Source organism: Cydia strobilella, chromosome 2 (genome assembly GCF_947568885.1).
Source record: "Cydia strobilella chromosome 2, ilCydStro3.1, whole genome shotgun sequence".
In the NCBI taxonomy this organism is placed as follows: Eukaryota; Metazoa; Arthropoda; class Insecta; order Lepidoptera; family Tortricidae; genus Cydia; species Cydia strobilella.
The window spans coordinates 17,127,738-17,145,382 of record NC_086042.1 but is presented as its reverse complement, the minus strand read 5'-3'; the positions used below and the strand labels follow the sequence as shown (position 1 = coordinate 17,145,382).

General features: G+C 34.4%; 1 protein-coding gene across 1 annotated transcript in view; it reads left to right on the top strand.

The window, feature by feature from the left end:
• Positions 1 to 694: 694 nt before the first annotated feature.
• Positions 695 to 17,645, top strand: part of LOC134752371 (uncharacterized) — a 134,250-nt gene continuing 117,299 nt past the window's right edge. Inside the window, exon 1 of the mRNA XM_063688068.1 lies at positions 695 to 1,178. The gene's annotated coding sequence lies outside the window, so the exon portion shown is untranslated. The remainder of the gene's footprint in view (positions 1,179 to 17,645) is intronic.

The window sequence follows — 17,645 nt, the reverse complement described above, 5'->3', positions numbered from 1 at the left end:
AATATTAACATTATTGAAAATATTTAGACACAATTTGTTGTATATCAACCACAGCTACGAATTAGATTATTTTGAACTTTTAATTATTATAAGAGGAGCATTTAAAAATTTGTATGAAATCTGTTTTGCGCTCCTAATTTTTACAATAATCAAGAAATCGAAAAAAGTCAAACGTAGGAGCATAGCTATGGTTATTATACATCAAATTATTTCCATATTTTGCATAAAATATGTATGTATACGTAAAAATATTTTCCATAATGGCAATATCCAGAGAGGAAAATGGGGACTAGGTTTGTATGGAGAAACGACCTTAAGAGTTACAAAAGTAAGGTCTAAATGGTTCCCAGCTGGACAAGTCTCCCAGATTCCCGGACGCCCCTTAAAAACAAGAGGGCTTTATACTTACCCTTACTCGTACTACCTACCACCTACCTCTGTAACATTATGACACACAGGTGAAACAAATGTAATGAAAACAAATTGTGAAAAAATTCCAAAAAGTAATGAAATTATCGTGTTTCTGAAATACGAAAGAAATAAGGAAAGAAAGGTATTTTTCCATTTTGAAAAAAAAAAACCAGAAGTTTTGTTTTTTACTTTGAGTGATGTACGTGTATTCAAGACCTTTTCGTGTGGGATATTTCGCAAATTTGGAAACTTTCCATTGGAAAATTCGTAGATTTCATGCATATTTATACCCTAAAATAGAATTTTAGTTCCAAAATCAAAAACTGACACTAAAGCTCATCGCAAACTTGAAAAATACGTAGGCAGAAAGCATACAGGCACTTTTGCCCAAAGCCAAACCGGTCGTACCTAACTTCACTCGCATTTGATTCTACGAAGGTCAACTGTCTGCGAGCTAGCTCAGATGCGCACAGAACGCAGCCGCGACCGACCGCTCGCTCCGGCCACGTGAAAACTTTTACGTCACCAAATAACTATAAAAACAATACTTAAAACAAACAAAACTTTATCTTAAACATTTAGAGCAATTTTAAGTTATCGTGTACAAATAGTGTTCATGTTTCAGTTTAAATTGGTAAAGTTCAAGTAGAAAGTTGGCATTGCATTGACAATCTCACAAACACAGCCTGCATGTGTTACGCTCTTAGTTTTGTGCACAGTGCTTATGTGGGGTTTTTGAACTGTATCCGGAATTTTGAAGCTGTTTGGTAAGTTTTTAAGACATTTTGCATAACTGTTAAAGTAATAAACAATAGGTAAGTACCAATCAAGTCATACGGTTAAAGAAAGTAACAGTTGCCTTGTTAGTCAAGAAAACTGTCTACTTGCATAAACCACAGGTGATGTTACAATTAAAATGACTTCTTCCAAAACTAATTAAATGTTTTATTGACTACTGTACTATTCTATAATATTTAATTTAAACATGTTACAAAAAGTTTATTTTAATTTTTATAATTTGTCAGGCTATGTTTAAGTGCTCTATAAGAATTATATTAATTACTTAATTATTGGTAATTCTATTCATTATTCTTTATATTGATCATTTAAGTATTATTTACCCCTACCTCAAATAGAATACAGCAAGCTGTGAATGAAATGAACCTCCCTTTAGGTACAAAACAATTTTTTGGACATCGACTCTACATAGAGGTCGGGTAACAATAGAGTGGATGTCAAGATATTTTTGAGCGTGTGTTTATATAGTTTATTTTTCAGCTGGCTTTAGAGACCTATCCTGTATAGGTATTTGACACCATTCCATCGCCATGGTCGAAATCGGCCGGAAGGATCATCATCATTATCAATTCATTATCATAATATACCTTTAATACAACTGGTTTTTTTTATTACTCGCAGATATCATAATAATAGGTACCTATTTTCATATTTAGAAGAGTAAATCTAAATATATATATGGTGCGACTCTGTCCGTCCGCCTGTGTCTATCACATTGCTAAATATCTCGAGAACTACTTACGCTATTAATTTTTTATAAAGAATGAATACTCGTACACGTTTCATTACCTACTTTTACTTAGATAAAGTTACAGTACTATTTTACGAAATTACGTCATAATTGGAAAACGAAGAATCAAATTACAATATTACATAGTAATCATAACATAATCGTGATAAGATCGTTTATTCATAGACAAGGTTTTTTATTTATACAGCCGGGCTTTCTCGTACCAAAGTAGTTTTGCTCTTTTACTGGCCGGGCTTTCACGTTGCTCACCGTGTAGCCGAGCCAAACGTCATGTGAACTAGTATCCTTTGGGATCCATATCAATTATACAAAATCTGAACGCACTATAATGGTTCTCCAGATCTATGACTCGGTGCACGGTGTGATACGGGAATATCACTAGACGTATATTCTCACTGCGAGTCGAAGGGCCGGGGTCACCACAGTGAGTAGGTACTTACAGTGATGTCTGGATCTATATTTACTTTTTAAATACCAATAAAAGAATAATAAGCTGACACCGGAGTCTATAGACGCTTCTAAATTCAACGACGGTGTCACAAGCGCGTTACCAACCGCAAAAAAATACAACAGAACTCGTATAGGTACACGCCAATACATATAAATTCCCTAGAGCGTCCGACTCGCTAGTGAAGTGGTCGATACAAATAACACCCCTCAAATATCTCAATAGTCAGCCTTGGAGATTTTATGACCTAGGTCCGAACCTGGTTTCGCTCACTTTCAAGTTGCAATCCGTCATATAACTTGAAACCAGTCTTGCTGGGTGTTACCGAGTTTACACGTTGCAATCTTTTTTCAGTTCGGCACTAGTTAGATTTAAATTTTACGTTTTATACAAATATCCACTCACCACTACTGGTGTTCAAAACCTTTACGAGGTTCGATTTTGAGAAAGAAAACTTTTTTAAAATATAAAATACTATGATAATAGTAACGGTTACTCTATTCTAGTAAGTAGTCTAGTAAGGTGTCGCGCGCGACAACGCAAGGTGGTTTATTGGGAGACTTGAACCGTTGTATAAAACGTTCGAGAAATCGGGCAGGCCGTCTTTTCTGTGGACATTACAAAAGTTAACGATTAGGAAATTTGGAAGGCATCATCATAAAACTTTTAAGAAGTAGGTGTTAACGTGCCTGTATGCATACAAGGAAATTTGATTTTATGATATCTACAGGAAAGATCACAAAAGTTTTTGACCCTGATGTCTGTGTGACCAATTCCGCACCGCCAAGTTAGGCGACTCTGACACAGATTGTGCAATTATACATAGTTATTAAGTCTCGATTTCATATCCATGGTGTATGAGAGATGACCTAATATACAGCTTGGTACCACCAGTTTGGTACTGACACAAACGTTAGCGTGAACGTAACTTTCTATGCATCTCGCTCGTACTGGCGTATGGCATATTAGTGCGAGCGAGATGTATAGAAAAATAAATAAAAAAGTAAATTACGTAGAAGTTAGCGTTATACGTCAGTGACTCGTGGTAGGGTTACTATTTATTTTGTAAATAAAGTAAAGTTTAAACGAGAAAAGAGCAAACTACCGCGGGCAATTGTAAGTTAGGTATTACTTATCTGTACCTATGTAATCTCATTGAATAAATATATTACGCAATAAATACCATATAAAGTTACATCATCATATCCACTTGACACAAAATCTATATATCTAGATAATAATAACAATATAGTACTTTACTAAGATCTTCATTTCACCGCACACAGGGAAAGTTCGTTGAACCCATGGCAAAAGCGATAGCATCTCGGATAGCAATGATTTATAATGACTAATGACGATAAAAATCTTAGCATATTGAACTAATTTCAACTACAGTTATATGTTGCGCTATTGCGAGCGAAGACCGTGAAATGAAATTGCATGAACACGCAAGCTTATTGATCTTAATTAGCATTGAATTATAATTTTATTATTACAGCAAGAAATAGAAACAAAAACGTATCGTCTCGTCTATTTCGAGCCCGTGGGATTATTTAAACCTAGTGTGGGATTATATATTCTTGGTTCATATGAACCAAGAAAGTTTTTGTATGTTGTTTAAATGACACTGACACCCCTAATGTCACATAATTATAAGAGCAAGTTCAGATACTTAGTTAGAATAGTTCGCAAAGCTAGAATATATTGATACTATTTTTTCTCAGTCAATATCTAGACTACAATCATTAAATTAAGTTAGAAAACTTAGAAGTTAAAATACTGATTACCATGTTTTCATTTTTTTTGTGATCTAAACTAGTTAAAGGTAAGTAAATTATATTATCAAATTACTACTATTTTGAATGCAAAGAAATGTTTGGGTACGAGTACGAGAGCGTGTTACATTTTCTTAAATAATAGTAAAATGTAAAAAAGTAAAAAAAAGCAACCTGTTTTTGCAACTTAGCTCATTAATAGCAAAGAGGGATATAATAAGATAGATCGGTACTGTAATAGTAAATTTTGTAACCACAGAAAATTCACTGCCATCTATCGATATACTAAAAATGAAGATTTATAAAAATACGATAAAATGTATTTAAATATGGATAAATGTTTTTTTTATTTGCATTAATTATTTTTATATGATTTGACCCATGTCCTTTCACTGATATGCGTTAAAATTGTTAAATAACAAACGAAACCGTCGACGCCCTTTATACGAGAGTAGGCCAAAGGTAGTGGCGCCATCTGATCGAGAATCAAATTTTCAAGATTTTCGAGGCACGTTTTTTCCTTAGACTGTATCCATCTATTACTGAGTTATATCTATCTTTGTTAATAGTAAAAAATGTAACCCGTCCGAAAATGGTGACGTGACAAACTACGCCTAATTCATAATTAATTTTAAAACAGCATTAATATCTATTGGCATTGACCGAGGTGTAGCAGAAATGCGATTAAATTAATTTGGTAATTAAAACCGTAAGTAACTTCATAACGGCTTAACGGTAGCTATTTTAGGATACAACTTTCATTTGGAAACCTTGATTGCACTTTAATCTTTAAAATCATAACTGATGTACGGTCACAGACAGGTTCACGCTAATTTGGTTATCAATACTAACGCTATGAAATGACCAATGTAAAGTCAACCCTAAATGGCTCAACATTTAAAGTCCGTGACTGTACATAGAAATTAAACATTGGGAATTTTAAGTGTCATTAATTACCCAATTTAATGTGCGACCTGCAAAAATGCACGAACACATTATGAATGGAATTAATTCCTAAAGTGGCCATGCACTTCTGCAGCTGGGTAGCTGAAAATTAAATTGAAATTTTTGCAAATACTTATTAGAGATAGCCACAATTTAGATAGCCAATCAAATTATCAACGCCTTATCACAAAGATTGTCAGGTAGTTAGTAATTTAAATAAGGAACAATAATTAGGTGATAACTTGATTCCTAATAATTAGTTTAAAGTAAAGTAGAAAAGGCATGACAATCATTTTATACTCTACAATAAGTTTTTGGCAAAAATTACATTTTTGGTACAAACTTTTATCGCTGACTTTACTTTTCTTTCCACAGGCAACTAATACTCATCGAGACAATTCTAACAACCCCAAACACAATATGTTTTATCACAGAGTTCCTAAGGCCACCTCCTGTCTCCATCATCAGATCAGCTCGATGGTACCATTGCTTGGTCAGCTTGATGGTAATATTGCATTTTCACCCGACTTATGACAGTTACATATGTATATACCTATGCAAATGCTTCATAACCGGGAAGTGAGTCAAATTTAACTTGCAAAATTTTATAACTGGACAGGTGAAATAAAAGCTTGTAATAATCCTCTATTTTCTCCCTGGTTAAAAATATAACATACCTATATTTTATTATTGCATAATCCACGACTAAGTATCATGTTATAATTTTTTTACCATACTTGTAATTAAATTGTGTTTAATGAAAAATAAAATGATGTAGTCAACGACCAAATTTTGGCATAGGTATGTTTGAGTGAGAGACTTCAATCAAGCAAAATAAATGAGTACCTATAGTATGTCAGATCGCAAATACATAAGTAAAACACACACACACACACACATTAGGGGCTGTTCCCTATAAACAGAAAATTAACAAAAACAAACAAGGAAGTCAGTGGCTTAATATTGACATGCTAAATAAAAATATTTAATTGATAGAGGCATATATAAATAGTCTACCTTTACCTGCAGTTTATATTACTCAAGTGTTTCTATAAATTGAATAGTTAAGGTCACGCCTTGTTTCTCATGATGAGTCGAACATGACGTCAGTGCAATGACGTTATTGCTGTGGTCTGACTTTGGAGAATTGATTGTAGGTCCTGGTTCGTTTGGTAACGTTCAAGGATCACTACTTATGTATGATGACTCGTTTAACATGTTACAGGTACCTTATGATTATGAATAAGCACAACCAGTAATAGTTACTTGTTTTACAAGGGGGGCAAAGTTGCTATTTTACTCCTCGTGCTATTGATACCCGTATCCCAAGCAAGCGACAGGTTCAAAATTGAACCACGAGCGTACCGAGGAGGTGGAATCTTCAGCATTGCTAGGACGAGGAGAGAAAAACATACTCTGTGAGAATTTTATTTATCTATCTATTACGGTTCTTGAAATACAACCCGTAGTCAGACGGATGGACGACGAGACAGCTGAGACTTACTCATAAATAAAGTTACATTTAAGTACCTTTCGGCTGCGAAGCCCTAAATAATAAAAAAGATGTAAGCACCTAAAAACATTGCTTCATGTTTCTAATTTGCACATAATTCAATCTACTCATAGCTAGTGCTGGATGCAGCCGTCTCTCTTATCCAAAATTATCCCCATGACTCGTTAAGAGGCCAGTGTCGATATTAGGCGCAAATTGTAAAATTGATAGATTGTCTGGGAAATTGTACACCTTTTGTTACCTAATTGAAATAACAAGTACTGGTTTTTGCTAGCACGTCTTGCCTTTTATCAGATCATTTTTTTGAAAACAGACTCACTAAATTAGTAATGATTTTTTTCTGATGGACGTTTAGGTAAACGCGCGTAAATCACTGATTTTGTCGCTCTTATTTGTAAATTTCGTAAAGTTTGGACACCTAAAAATGGTAAATTTGTATTACACATATTCTGTACTTGACCTTTATCAGATTACATTTTTGTTATATGACTTAGTTCGAGGAAATGAAGGTCAAACGAATTCAATTTTCTCCAGAAATTACTTCAAAATAAGTGCCAATTTCTCTGAAAATCGACTTAATTTCAAAGTAATTTTGATACTTAAACAATCTACAACATTTGCTGAAACTATTCTTATACATCAATTTGTATAATTTACCACCATAATTTTTTGATGAATTTTTAAAAACTGCCCCTTCTCTTCATATATTACCGGTGACGCACGCTCGCGACTTCATTATTAAAAGGCAAGATGAGAAGACGTGCTAATAGAAACCAATACTTGTTATTTAGATATTACGTAACAAAACGTGTATAATTTCAACGACTAAATCTATCAATTTTACATTTTTGCTCCAAAATCGACACCGGCCTCTTAAAAGTAGGTTACGATTGAAGAAATGAAAAAATAAAAGTAGGTACGAGTACCTACGTGTAGTGGTGCAAAACGTAATAAGCGAAGTAAATAATGTTCTCTTATCGATGATAATTCGATTTCAGGTTATCGGCTGACACACTTCCAAGTAATTCGGTCCAATATGTTCCCGATACCCGTAATCTAACAATGTCGATGTATGTTAGAGATCGGGCAGGAGTTTTAAATCATTAAAAATATTGATAGAAAATCGCGCTACTTAAATACGCACTTCTGTTTCCGAGGAGAAAGTAGAAAAATAAGATTATTAAATTTTATAACCATTTTTAGGGTTCCGTACCCAAAGGGTAAAAACGGGACCCTATTACTAAGACTCCGCTGTCCGTCTTTCCGTCTGTCTGTCTGTCTGTCTGTCTGTCTGTCACCAGGCTGTATCTCATCAGCCGTGATAGCTAGACAGTTGAAATTTTCACAGATGATGTATTTCTGTTGCCGCTATAACAACAAATACTAAAAAGTACGGAACCCTCGGTGCGTGAGTCCGACTCGCACTTGGCCAGTTTTTTTTACTATACTTGACGCGGCGAATGATGATCCCTATGGCAGTTCCTCTAATTCACTTTTGGATAGACTTAATTTAAAAAAAGAATTCAAGGGTTTTACCGTGTTTTTTTTATTACTTAATTGTTACATTTCTTAATAAAAAAACGTGGTAAAGTACTAAAAGTTTTTTCTTCTTTTAAATTTCCTATGCTACCATGTACTTAATGCTTTTTAAAAACGTGCCAAGTGCGTGTCGCATCCAAAAACCTGGAGGGTACAATAGAATAGAAAAACGCTTATTGCAAAAATCGTCTACATACAGCACCATATAAGTTTTAAAAACGAAGATCTACGAAGAAAAACGCCGGCAAAGAAGCGTTTTGTAAATTTTATTACGCTCAAAATACCTAAACACTGTGTTAAAATTTAACTGTTTCACTATTTTAGTTAATTAATAAACATATAACAGAAAGACGAACGGCGAAAGATTTCGATCCTTTTTACACGACTGCCCAAAAAAAAAGAGTGTAATTGACTCAGATTCTAAAGTTCAGAATTTTAGGATAATAGGTATCTGCAAAATAGTTTTAACTTTATGTATAGTTACCATCACAGTTTACGCCATAAAACACGAAATTTTGGTAAGTGTGCATATATTATCAGCAATATGCATTGCGGGCCCGGTAATTAGGTAAATGGATTACGAGAAATGGAGCGTAGAGCCGATCGATTGATAGTTTTTTAACTCATCCGCTACAAAGGGAGTTAAGAGTAACGGAGTTTAGGTACGCCATTAATCTGTTTGAATGGGTTTTAACATGCTTCCTCTAACTAAATTACAATATCCTGTTTTTAGAGATTTACTACACATGGTGTTTTTTATTGAATTCCGTTAACTTCGGCATACGGCATACACCATACGGTGACATTGATAACATATCAATGTCATTTCGAACATCGATAATCAAGTCAAGTCAAAGTATTTCCTTTAGTATCAAATGTATGAACTTGCACTAAACACTAATCAATATGTAAACAGGCCCTAAGGTAAGAAGTGTACACGCTTCTAAGGACATCATAAAAAAATATATATTAAATTAAAATTAAAATATTGGTTATCTTCAAAATTGAGTTAATTAGAATACCGGTGTCTTAGAGAAATTAACTTAATTTAAGCCCAAGAATGCACCCTTGAAATAAACGGAGTTCAAAAGAAATCACGAAAGCTTCTGACTTTTTATAGCAAACCAAATTCCAAATTGTTTGTGTATTTTTACCGAGTGGGACTCGCTGATTTTATCATATTACATACTTATGTATTCATCAATTTTTTTTCGACAATTTCGTAACGAATTGACTTTCACTAAATGATAATTTGCCCTTACCAACGTAGAAGCCCAAGAATGAGTTAGTGCAGGATATCAACTTTATGTCATTTGCTCAGATTTCTTTTCCTTAGAATGCTTCTGAGCTTGGTTCGATATCGAAATATGCGATACAGCCCTCGAGTCGAACACGATCCGCGATCAATTCCTGTAGGACAGCGTAATCGGCCCTAATGCCGGCGGTACCAGTGGTACAGTCATTAGTCAACGTTTAACTTTGTGGTACCACTAAATATTTAGCCGAAGCGCGGGCTGTACCTTTGAGCAATATTGTCTGGAATTTCAGTAAGGTGCTGAAGAATTGATTTAATGGAGAAGTGATTTATACATTTAGCTTTTACATTTTAAATAGTTTATTGGGAATATAAAAATTCGGACAACATTGAGGACAATACCTACACAACACTGCACACATCTTACGCTTGTATTAGTAAATTAGTACATATGTTCAGTTCCACTTATGAAATCAGACTTGTTTATATATAATATAAACATATTCATACAATTTTCTACCAACTCCATTCAAGATTTAATTAAGGTATTTTTAACAAAATTTAAAATTTATCAAACCGAACATTTTCTATTATAATTAGTCCACCTTACCATCGGTACAAACCATCTTGCTAAAATCAGAGAGCAGTAAAACACAATCATTTTTTTTTATCCTTTACTGCCAAATAAATATATGACCCCAGGCACATAAAATAAGCTGTAGATTATAGTTATTTACAATGTGGCGCGACCAGCCCTAGGTCGTCGTTACATGAAGCAGGAAGAAGTTTGTGCATTTTTAATGCAACCACGCAGCGCAGGGTAGTCCCATAAATCAGGGTTCAAGGAACGCGAGAAATCTTACCATTCTCGAGTAATCGTCTTGCATTATGAATGTTACAAAACATACTTAGTTAAACGCAATGCGTTAAAGGGTTTTAAGTTTTAAAATGATAATTAGAAATTGAAGGCAATAAATTGGCATAAATACTATAATGTTCAACTGACAATTTATAATAAGTAGGTCCTAAATGTGGTCCTAACGGTAGATATTTAGTTTAGTTTGTCATATTTTAAACCCACTTTTCAACAATCTGTTTAAATGAGTTTGTGATTCTATGGAGTGATTAGTAACAAGTTAGATTATTTTCGGTCTATTTATTTTAAATTCCATGCTACGCTACTTCATAGTAAACACAATATATAAATAGAAAGTAAAATTGATGTCACAGTAGATAGTGCCACTAGTGCCAGTTCGTTTAGTCTATTATACTCCGATAAAGAGAGTCGTAAGTGAATTATGTGCTAGTCGTAGTTGGTAACTGGATTTCAACGATTTTAAGGTTTCGCATTTCAGAATCGTACTTATATATACTTACCGTCACTTTATCAGTAGGTATAATCACTCGAAGATAGGCTACAAAGTATTGACCATAAGAGCGTTTTCACAATATCCGATCCGATATCGGATGTCGGATACGACTACAAAGAAGCAAAAAATAAAACATAGATGTATGCAGATAAAATCTGAGGATTTCAGGAATAAAGCCATACAACATGATACAACATAATAATAATAATGTAAAGAAAACCGATGTTTTTTTTTTCTCTTATCTGGCTTTTACTCCCCGCAATTTTGCACAGGGTGAATTTGCCAATGTCGGTTTTTTGACTTTCACGCGTGAGGAGAATGTTCGATATTCTTGGGAACCGAAAACCGATGTTGCCCTCGAGCCATCTTAGATGTCACTTTTAGTGTCTGCCGGAAATAAAATTGCATAAAGGATGACTCACGTTAGACCGGGCGGTGTCCGGGCTGGAGCTTCCGGCGCTTCGTTTTCTAAGGAAAGCATCACGTGATCACCTGTCATGTCATAGAAAAGTAAGCGCCGGAAGCTCCGGCCCGGACAAGGCCCGGTCTAACGTGAGTCATCCATAATGATATTTAGTCCATCGCGTTCACCCAATAGAGCAATAGTGTAAGTACATTTTAGATTCCATCAACTCTTAATAATAGTCCTTATACCCCGGCGGGTGCTGTCCCTGCGTGCGTCTTACGGGCAAGGTCTCTACGTGTTGGCTTCGGCTCCGCGCAGGCCTCCTAAAGGTCCGAAATACCATTGTTCCGTGAACGGAAAAGACATACAATAATGTAAATAGTATTGAGTGACATTCAAACTTAAATTCAATTGTTTGATAGAAAGTATGATAGCATTAAGTAGTTAATTGGATCAAAATATTATGATAGCACACCACTAAGCATTCAGTTAGATTGAACGTTTGATTATTTTGACATTTTAGATGCAAGATAATACTGACGGGATATAATCGTATCGACTTAATAAAATAATAAATGTCTGTAACTAAATTTCGAAATGTTTTATCGAATATCAGACTAAACCATTTAAGTCTGTAGTTAGCTGCAGAGATAACTGACCCCCATGCGTAGAAATTTGTTTGCAGGGGGTTCACTATCTCTGCAGCTGACTGTACATTATGTTAATAGAGGTAAAATATTTATAAAAAAATGTATTAACAAAAAATAATACTAACAGGTGGGACTTTGGCGTAACAAATAAGAAATAAAATGGTAACAAAAAGTATTTTGAGGTGTTCGCGGTGTTGTTTTTTGCTGTCCTTATTTAATTTATTTATAAACACATTATACTACAGACATCTGTTTATATCCAATAGCAGTAGTAGGATGACAAAAAATAATTAATGTATAGGCAGCAAATAACATTGGGTACTGTGCAAAACATTAAAAGCATTTATAACAGAGCTACATTATGTATAGTTAGTATCTAATATTAAGAGTCCCCGGCAAGCTCCGTTCTCCATACAGACCATACAAACGTAGTTACGCTCTCATTTAAAAACGACTTGCTAGATTGCTCTGAAGCTTTGTATTTACTTATAGTTATTTTGGTTGTTGGTTGTTAAGTTCACTAATTATCAGAATGTTACTTTAACTTAGGTAGGTATTTTCGTTGGTGGCGGTCAAGTTGGTCCCCGCCTGCGATACTTACCATCTACATTTATATATTATATTTAGTTCGTATTTAGAATAAGTTTTTATTTATTCAGCTAATTATATTTCTTTAACCTCAAAGTGTGCAAATTTTTGTAATAAATAATTATACTAGCAATGTCATATACCTATATATGTTAATTTTAAAGTTATCACGACATATCCTGAAGGTGTCTATATTGCCCCACGTTCCCCTCCATACAATCAGAGACAAATTGATTGATGTATCGAAGCATGAGCAATGATAAATGATGTACAAATGATCTCATTTGGCCTCCACTATTGTTTTTTAATTATAAGATGTTTTTCTATGAGAGTAAAAAATATTGATTTTTTGTTAAGTATACTATACTGAAAGGTTATATGTGGGTGGTACTTGCACGATTTTAATACGAGTAAAAAAACAAATAACTGTACTCATCACATCAGTGTGAGGGTACTGATACGAGTTTTACGCTGCCTTAAACGCTAGCGCCTGAGTCAACTCAAACATCTCACGTGCACTAATGTCAGAACGAGGGAGATGCATTGTGAGTTAGTTTACGCAGTCGCTAGCGAATAAGTCAGTGTCAAACTCGTGGTAAGGATACCTAAGTAATCATTACAATTCATTGGGTGTTCGTTTCCCATTTTTATAATGTATCCTCTCGTTAAGTCTATATTATACATGCCATATCACACATCTACCCTTTCAAACCAATCCATCACGACATATTGACAGACAGACAAACGGACTGACATATCAATACGATCTGAGGCGAGCATTCATCACTTAACTATTATATGCTGAGTAGGTTGCAAAACTTGCAAGACGTGGTGCTGACTGGCAAACATAATGAATATAAAGGTTGAGTATAGGTAATCATGATATTGAACAACTTTTACTCTAGGACTAATCAAAATATCAGTGAAGAAAGATACGCATGGAACAATTAATTCATTTTCGTTTGAAAACTATATCGCTAATTATTTGTTTGTTATAAAAATTACCTAGATATTTAGCATTTATGTTAAAAAATATTCATAATACTTAGGTTAGCAATTGCTAAACTAATTATAACACTCACGAATAATAAGTATTTATACTTACAGATCTTACAACTTTTAACATAAGTCAAAAGAAAATAATGTTACCCAGTAAGGAGAGACAAAGATAACGTGACAAAACAAAGCCAAGTTAGGCCGTTTAATTGTATTTAAGTACGCGGAGAAAGTGTCGACCGGTGTTTTCTTTTACTTTTCCTTTGTCGGCGCTGGGAAAGTTTACCAATGTAAATGGTAGAGTGAGTTGGGCCTCAGATGTCACATAACATAACACATATCGTATTCCAATTACTTATGAGCGGTGACCTAACCTACTACTATAGGCACCTACTGCAACAAATTTAATGTTTTATTATAAATTATTTAAGACTGAACTGCAACAGACCGGGATTGCTGAAATTATGTTTAAAACACACATAACCTTATAGAATATTTATCACAAGACTAGCGAATTTTCGAAGTTTTAACTTGATTGAATACACATTAGTACCTGAACAGTTTTTACCAGAACGGCTACCACCACCAGTTTGACACTGACATATACGCTAGGGTGTGCGTATAAACTTACTTGCTATGCATCTCGCTCGTACTCGCATATTAGTGCGAGCGTGATATATAGAAAGTACCTAAGTTACGCAGACGCTAGCGAATATATCAGCTTGACACAGTTAAAGTAGTCGTGGTAAGGCTACAGGGTAGTTATACATACTTTTAGAATTTACATTTCAAGAAACAATTATTAGAGTAAGTAGTAGTACGTTTATTTAAAGGCAGAATAATGTAAACGCAAAGCCATGACATTTCATCGCACAGATTACTTGTATCTACTATTAATTACTTATTTTCACCTTCAAAGATTTGTCTTCAAATGTGAACAGACCTTTCTTGCGCTTGAACAGTATGACTTAACCTGTTATTTAATTCCTAACAATATTTATATTAAAGTCTGATTTGTTTGCCTTAATTACGTTTCTGTAAATATAGTATTATTTTTAGGAGGTTTAACTCATTTGAGTTTACGGATTATAATTTAATTAGTATATTTGGTATATTTGTTTTAACTCGTTTTGTCAGTTTCTTAGAACGACACAACTCGTCTATAGTTCACTTTTAAGGGTAGGTACCGTTCTTGTTTGAACCGTTTTAGAAGGGCCTAAACAAATATTACTATCAAGAATTAAGAGAGATTTCTCAGTATTACGTTAATCTTCAAATCACAAAATGACAAAATAACAGGGCGATTCAGTGTCAAACAATATTAGTACAACGAAATGTTTTATACGGACTGTTTAGGTAATAATGTTTGTTAATCATCAACTTTTTCTGTGAAACCAACCCCGAAAATGCAAAAAACAACCGTTCCATACATTTATCGGCTGATTACACGTAGACGTCGATGTTTTTTTTTAGGATAAATTAAATTTAAATTTAGATATTGTTTATTTCATGCAGGTTATTTCTTGTATGTAAGAAAGTTTTGTCTGCAAAGAATATGTACAGGTACCTGGTACAATCGTGTCTTTAGGTGGTAAATGACAATTAGTTGCCAATTTTTCGCGATTTCAGGGCTGGTTCCACTCCCATTTTATCAGTATGATCAACTTATTAAACTGACAGAGCACGACTAAAGGTGTATAATACACCCTCCTACTAAGTATAATAGGAAGTTATTGATCCTAGTATAATTTAAAAAAATTCAAGCGATCTTAAGCAACACTTATAAAAAAACCCGTGCTACTTGGAAGGAGACTTTGGCGTGATGGTTTATGATGTGATATAAAAAGCGTAACTTATCGATCTTCGTGTTATGGCGTGTTATGTCACGAGTCTGTTGGAAGTTATGGTGTCTCGTAGTTGACAGAAAATAGTAGTTTTATCGAGATTCGGTAACATTAATGAATAGATGTAATTCACATGTATGTACATACATACTTATATTTATGTATAATGTGACGTTTTCAACCAAAAGGTACCACATTGTCGCTTGTCGATAAGGTTGATTTCAAATTGAAGCTATATGGAAATAGCGCCTTATTGACAACCGACAATAAGTACCCTTTTGGATGAAAATGGCACATATGCAAGCCAAATAAAAGCTTTGTTTTGCAGCCCCAATACTAAAAACGTGCATAATTCAATTAAACGTTTATGTAAGTGAATACCTACAGTATCTGAATACAGGAGGAGAGCATGACTTCTTTAGTTTTTACCGCAGACTATAAATAGGTACCTACCTATCCATTCCAAACAGGTTCTCACAAATTACTGTTTTTGCTCCATCGATGACTCCATACGTCGATCTATTTTTTAATTGTTGCCTTTGATAAAAGCAACGACCTCTTTTGTACGATCAAAAACAACTGTTTTTCAATATTACCATCGTTGTTTGCAGTATGAAGTATTTTTTAGGTTTAAAGCATCAGCTAGTTTCTTGTATTTTTTTACCGTTACAAATGTTGTAATGAAATTATTGAATGTGCTTGGGGCGCGTCACCGACTCCCACTTGGCCAGGTTTTTTTTTAATCCGGAGATGAGAAATACGAACTCTATGATAATATGACTATGAAATTTGGGTTTGTTAGACTAGATAAGTACTTAACCGTTGAGAAATTGCTAGCAATTTTTCTATTCTTTTGACAAATAACATATTGTTAGGCTAGGTTCACACGGCGTTAATTTTGCCCGTATACCGTATACGGGATTTTATCGAATACCGTAGTGACAGCAAAATTTGTATGGCAACGTTCAAAATCGATGATATTGCGTCTATGCGGGAAAGCCGTCTAGCCGTGTGAACGCAAGCAAAATCTCGTACCTATATGGTATACGGAAAAAAATTACTCCATGTGAACCTAGCCTTAGTGTCTCTTCAGTCCAGTTTGAAATATATATATTTTTTTTTTATTTCCACGCATACAATTATCATTACAGGATGAACCCAATGCGATAATTTAGCAAAAAAATTAATATAAATAAACATACAAAATACAAGTACCTATAGGTAGATATATCTAACAAAAAATTTTTTTCCTACATAACTACCTATTCAATATAACAAAGAGTTAATAATGCTACTTTTGTGAATTCACTCATCGTACATGAGAATAGGTCTATATGCGTGGCTATGATGTTCAGGGTACGCACGGCGCGCGTCATCGGCGCCTTGCCCAGCAGCTTGGTGCGCCCGCGCGGCACGGCCAGCAGATCGGGCTGACGGCGCGCCACGCAAGTGCGCGGAACACAAATACCCACAGACCCCAATATATCCGCATTGTATATCTTACCCCTGAGCAGCTTAACATAACTAAGCAATTTATATTTCATTTTGTTTATATTTAAAGGTATATAACAAGAAACTTATAAGATGATGCGACTATGACGTCACGTGGATTATCGTAACCACTTCCTCGGTTACGGTTAGTCATGCGCGAACGCAATGTTAAGGTTAGCGACGACACGGATTTATTAGACGTGTATGCTTCCAGTTTACCAATATATAAAAAACGTTGACCCCTACCTTCAAGTAATGGTCATATGCAGAGTAAAGACCAATTCCCAGTGGAAACATTTAACAACCTGTTGTGGCTTCATGTTGACAGGTTGACACACACAATTATGCATTATTATGCATATTTAGTTGATTCTAATCTCACATTAACCTATGATTACAATATGTTTTCTAAAATTAATGGATGTCTAAATAAGAATGGAATGCGAAATATATTTGACCAAATTGTACTAACAATTACATATATTGACTCTATATACTTTATTTGTTAATATTTTTTCTTGTTCACCCTGTTAATACGTAATACCTTAATACTTAAGTGTTTTGGTTGTTTAAGTCGTGCTCTACAAAAATATTGCTAATTCAGACTGTTAAGAATTTGCCAATGTAAAACCCCCGGTAACCCCCGTGGTTGCAGTAACAGCAATGCCGCTCGAAACTTTACCTGTGTAATGGCATTGTTACATCTTTATACGATTACATAAAGTTTTAATTATAGGAAATTTAATTGAAAATTTTGCATTCAGTAATATCACGGCTTAAGTACGAATAGATAAGAACAGAACCCTAAAACGATCCCAGAAACGTCAGTACTCGTGTTCATAGTACCAACTACCAACACATCATC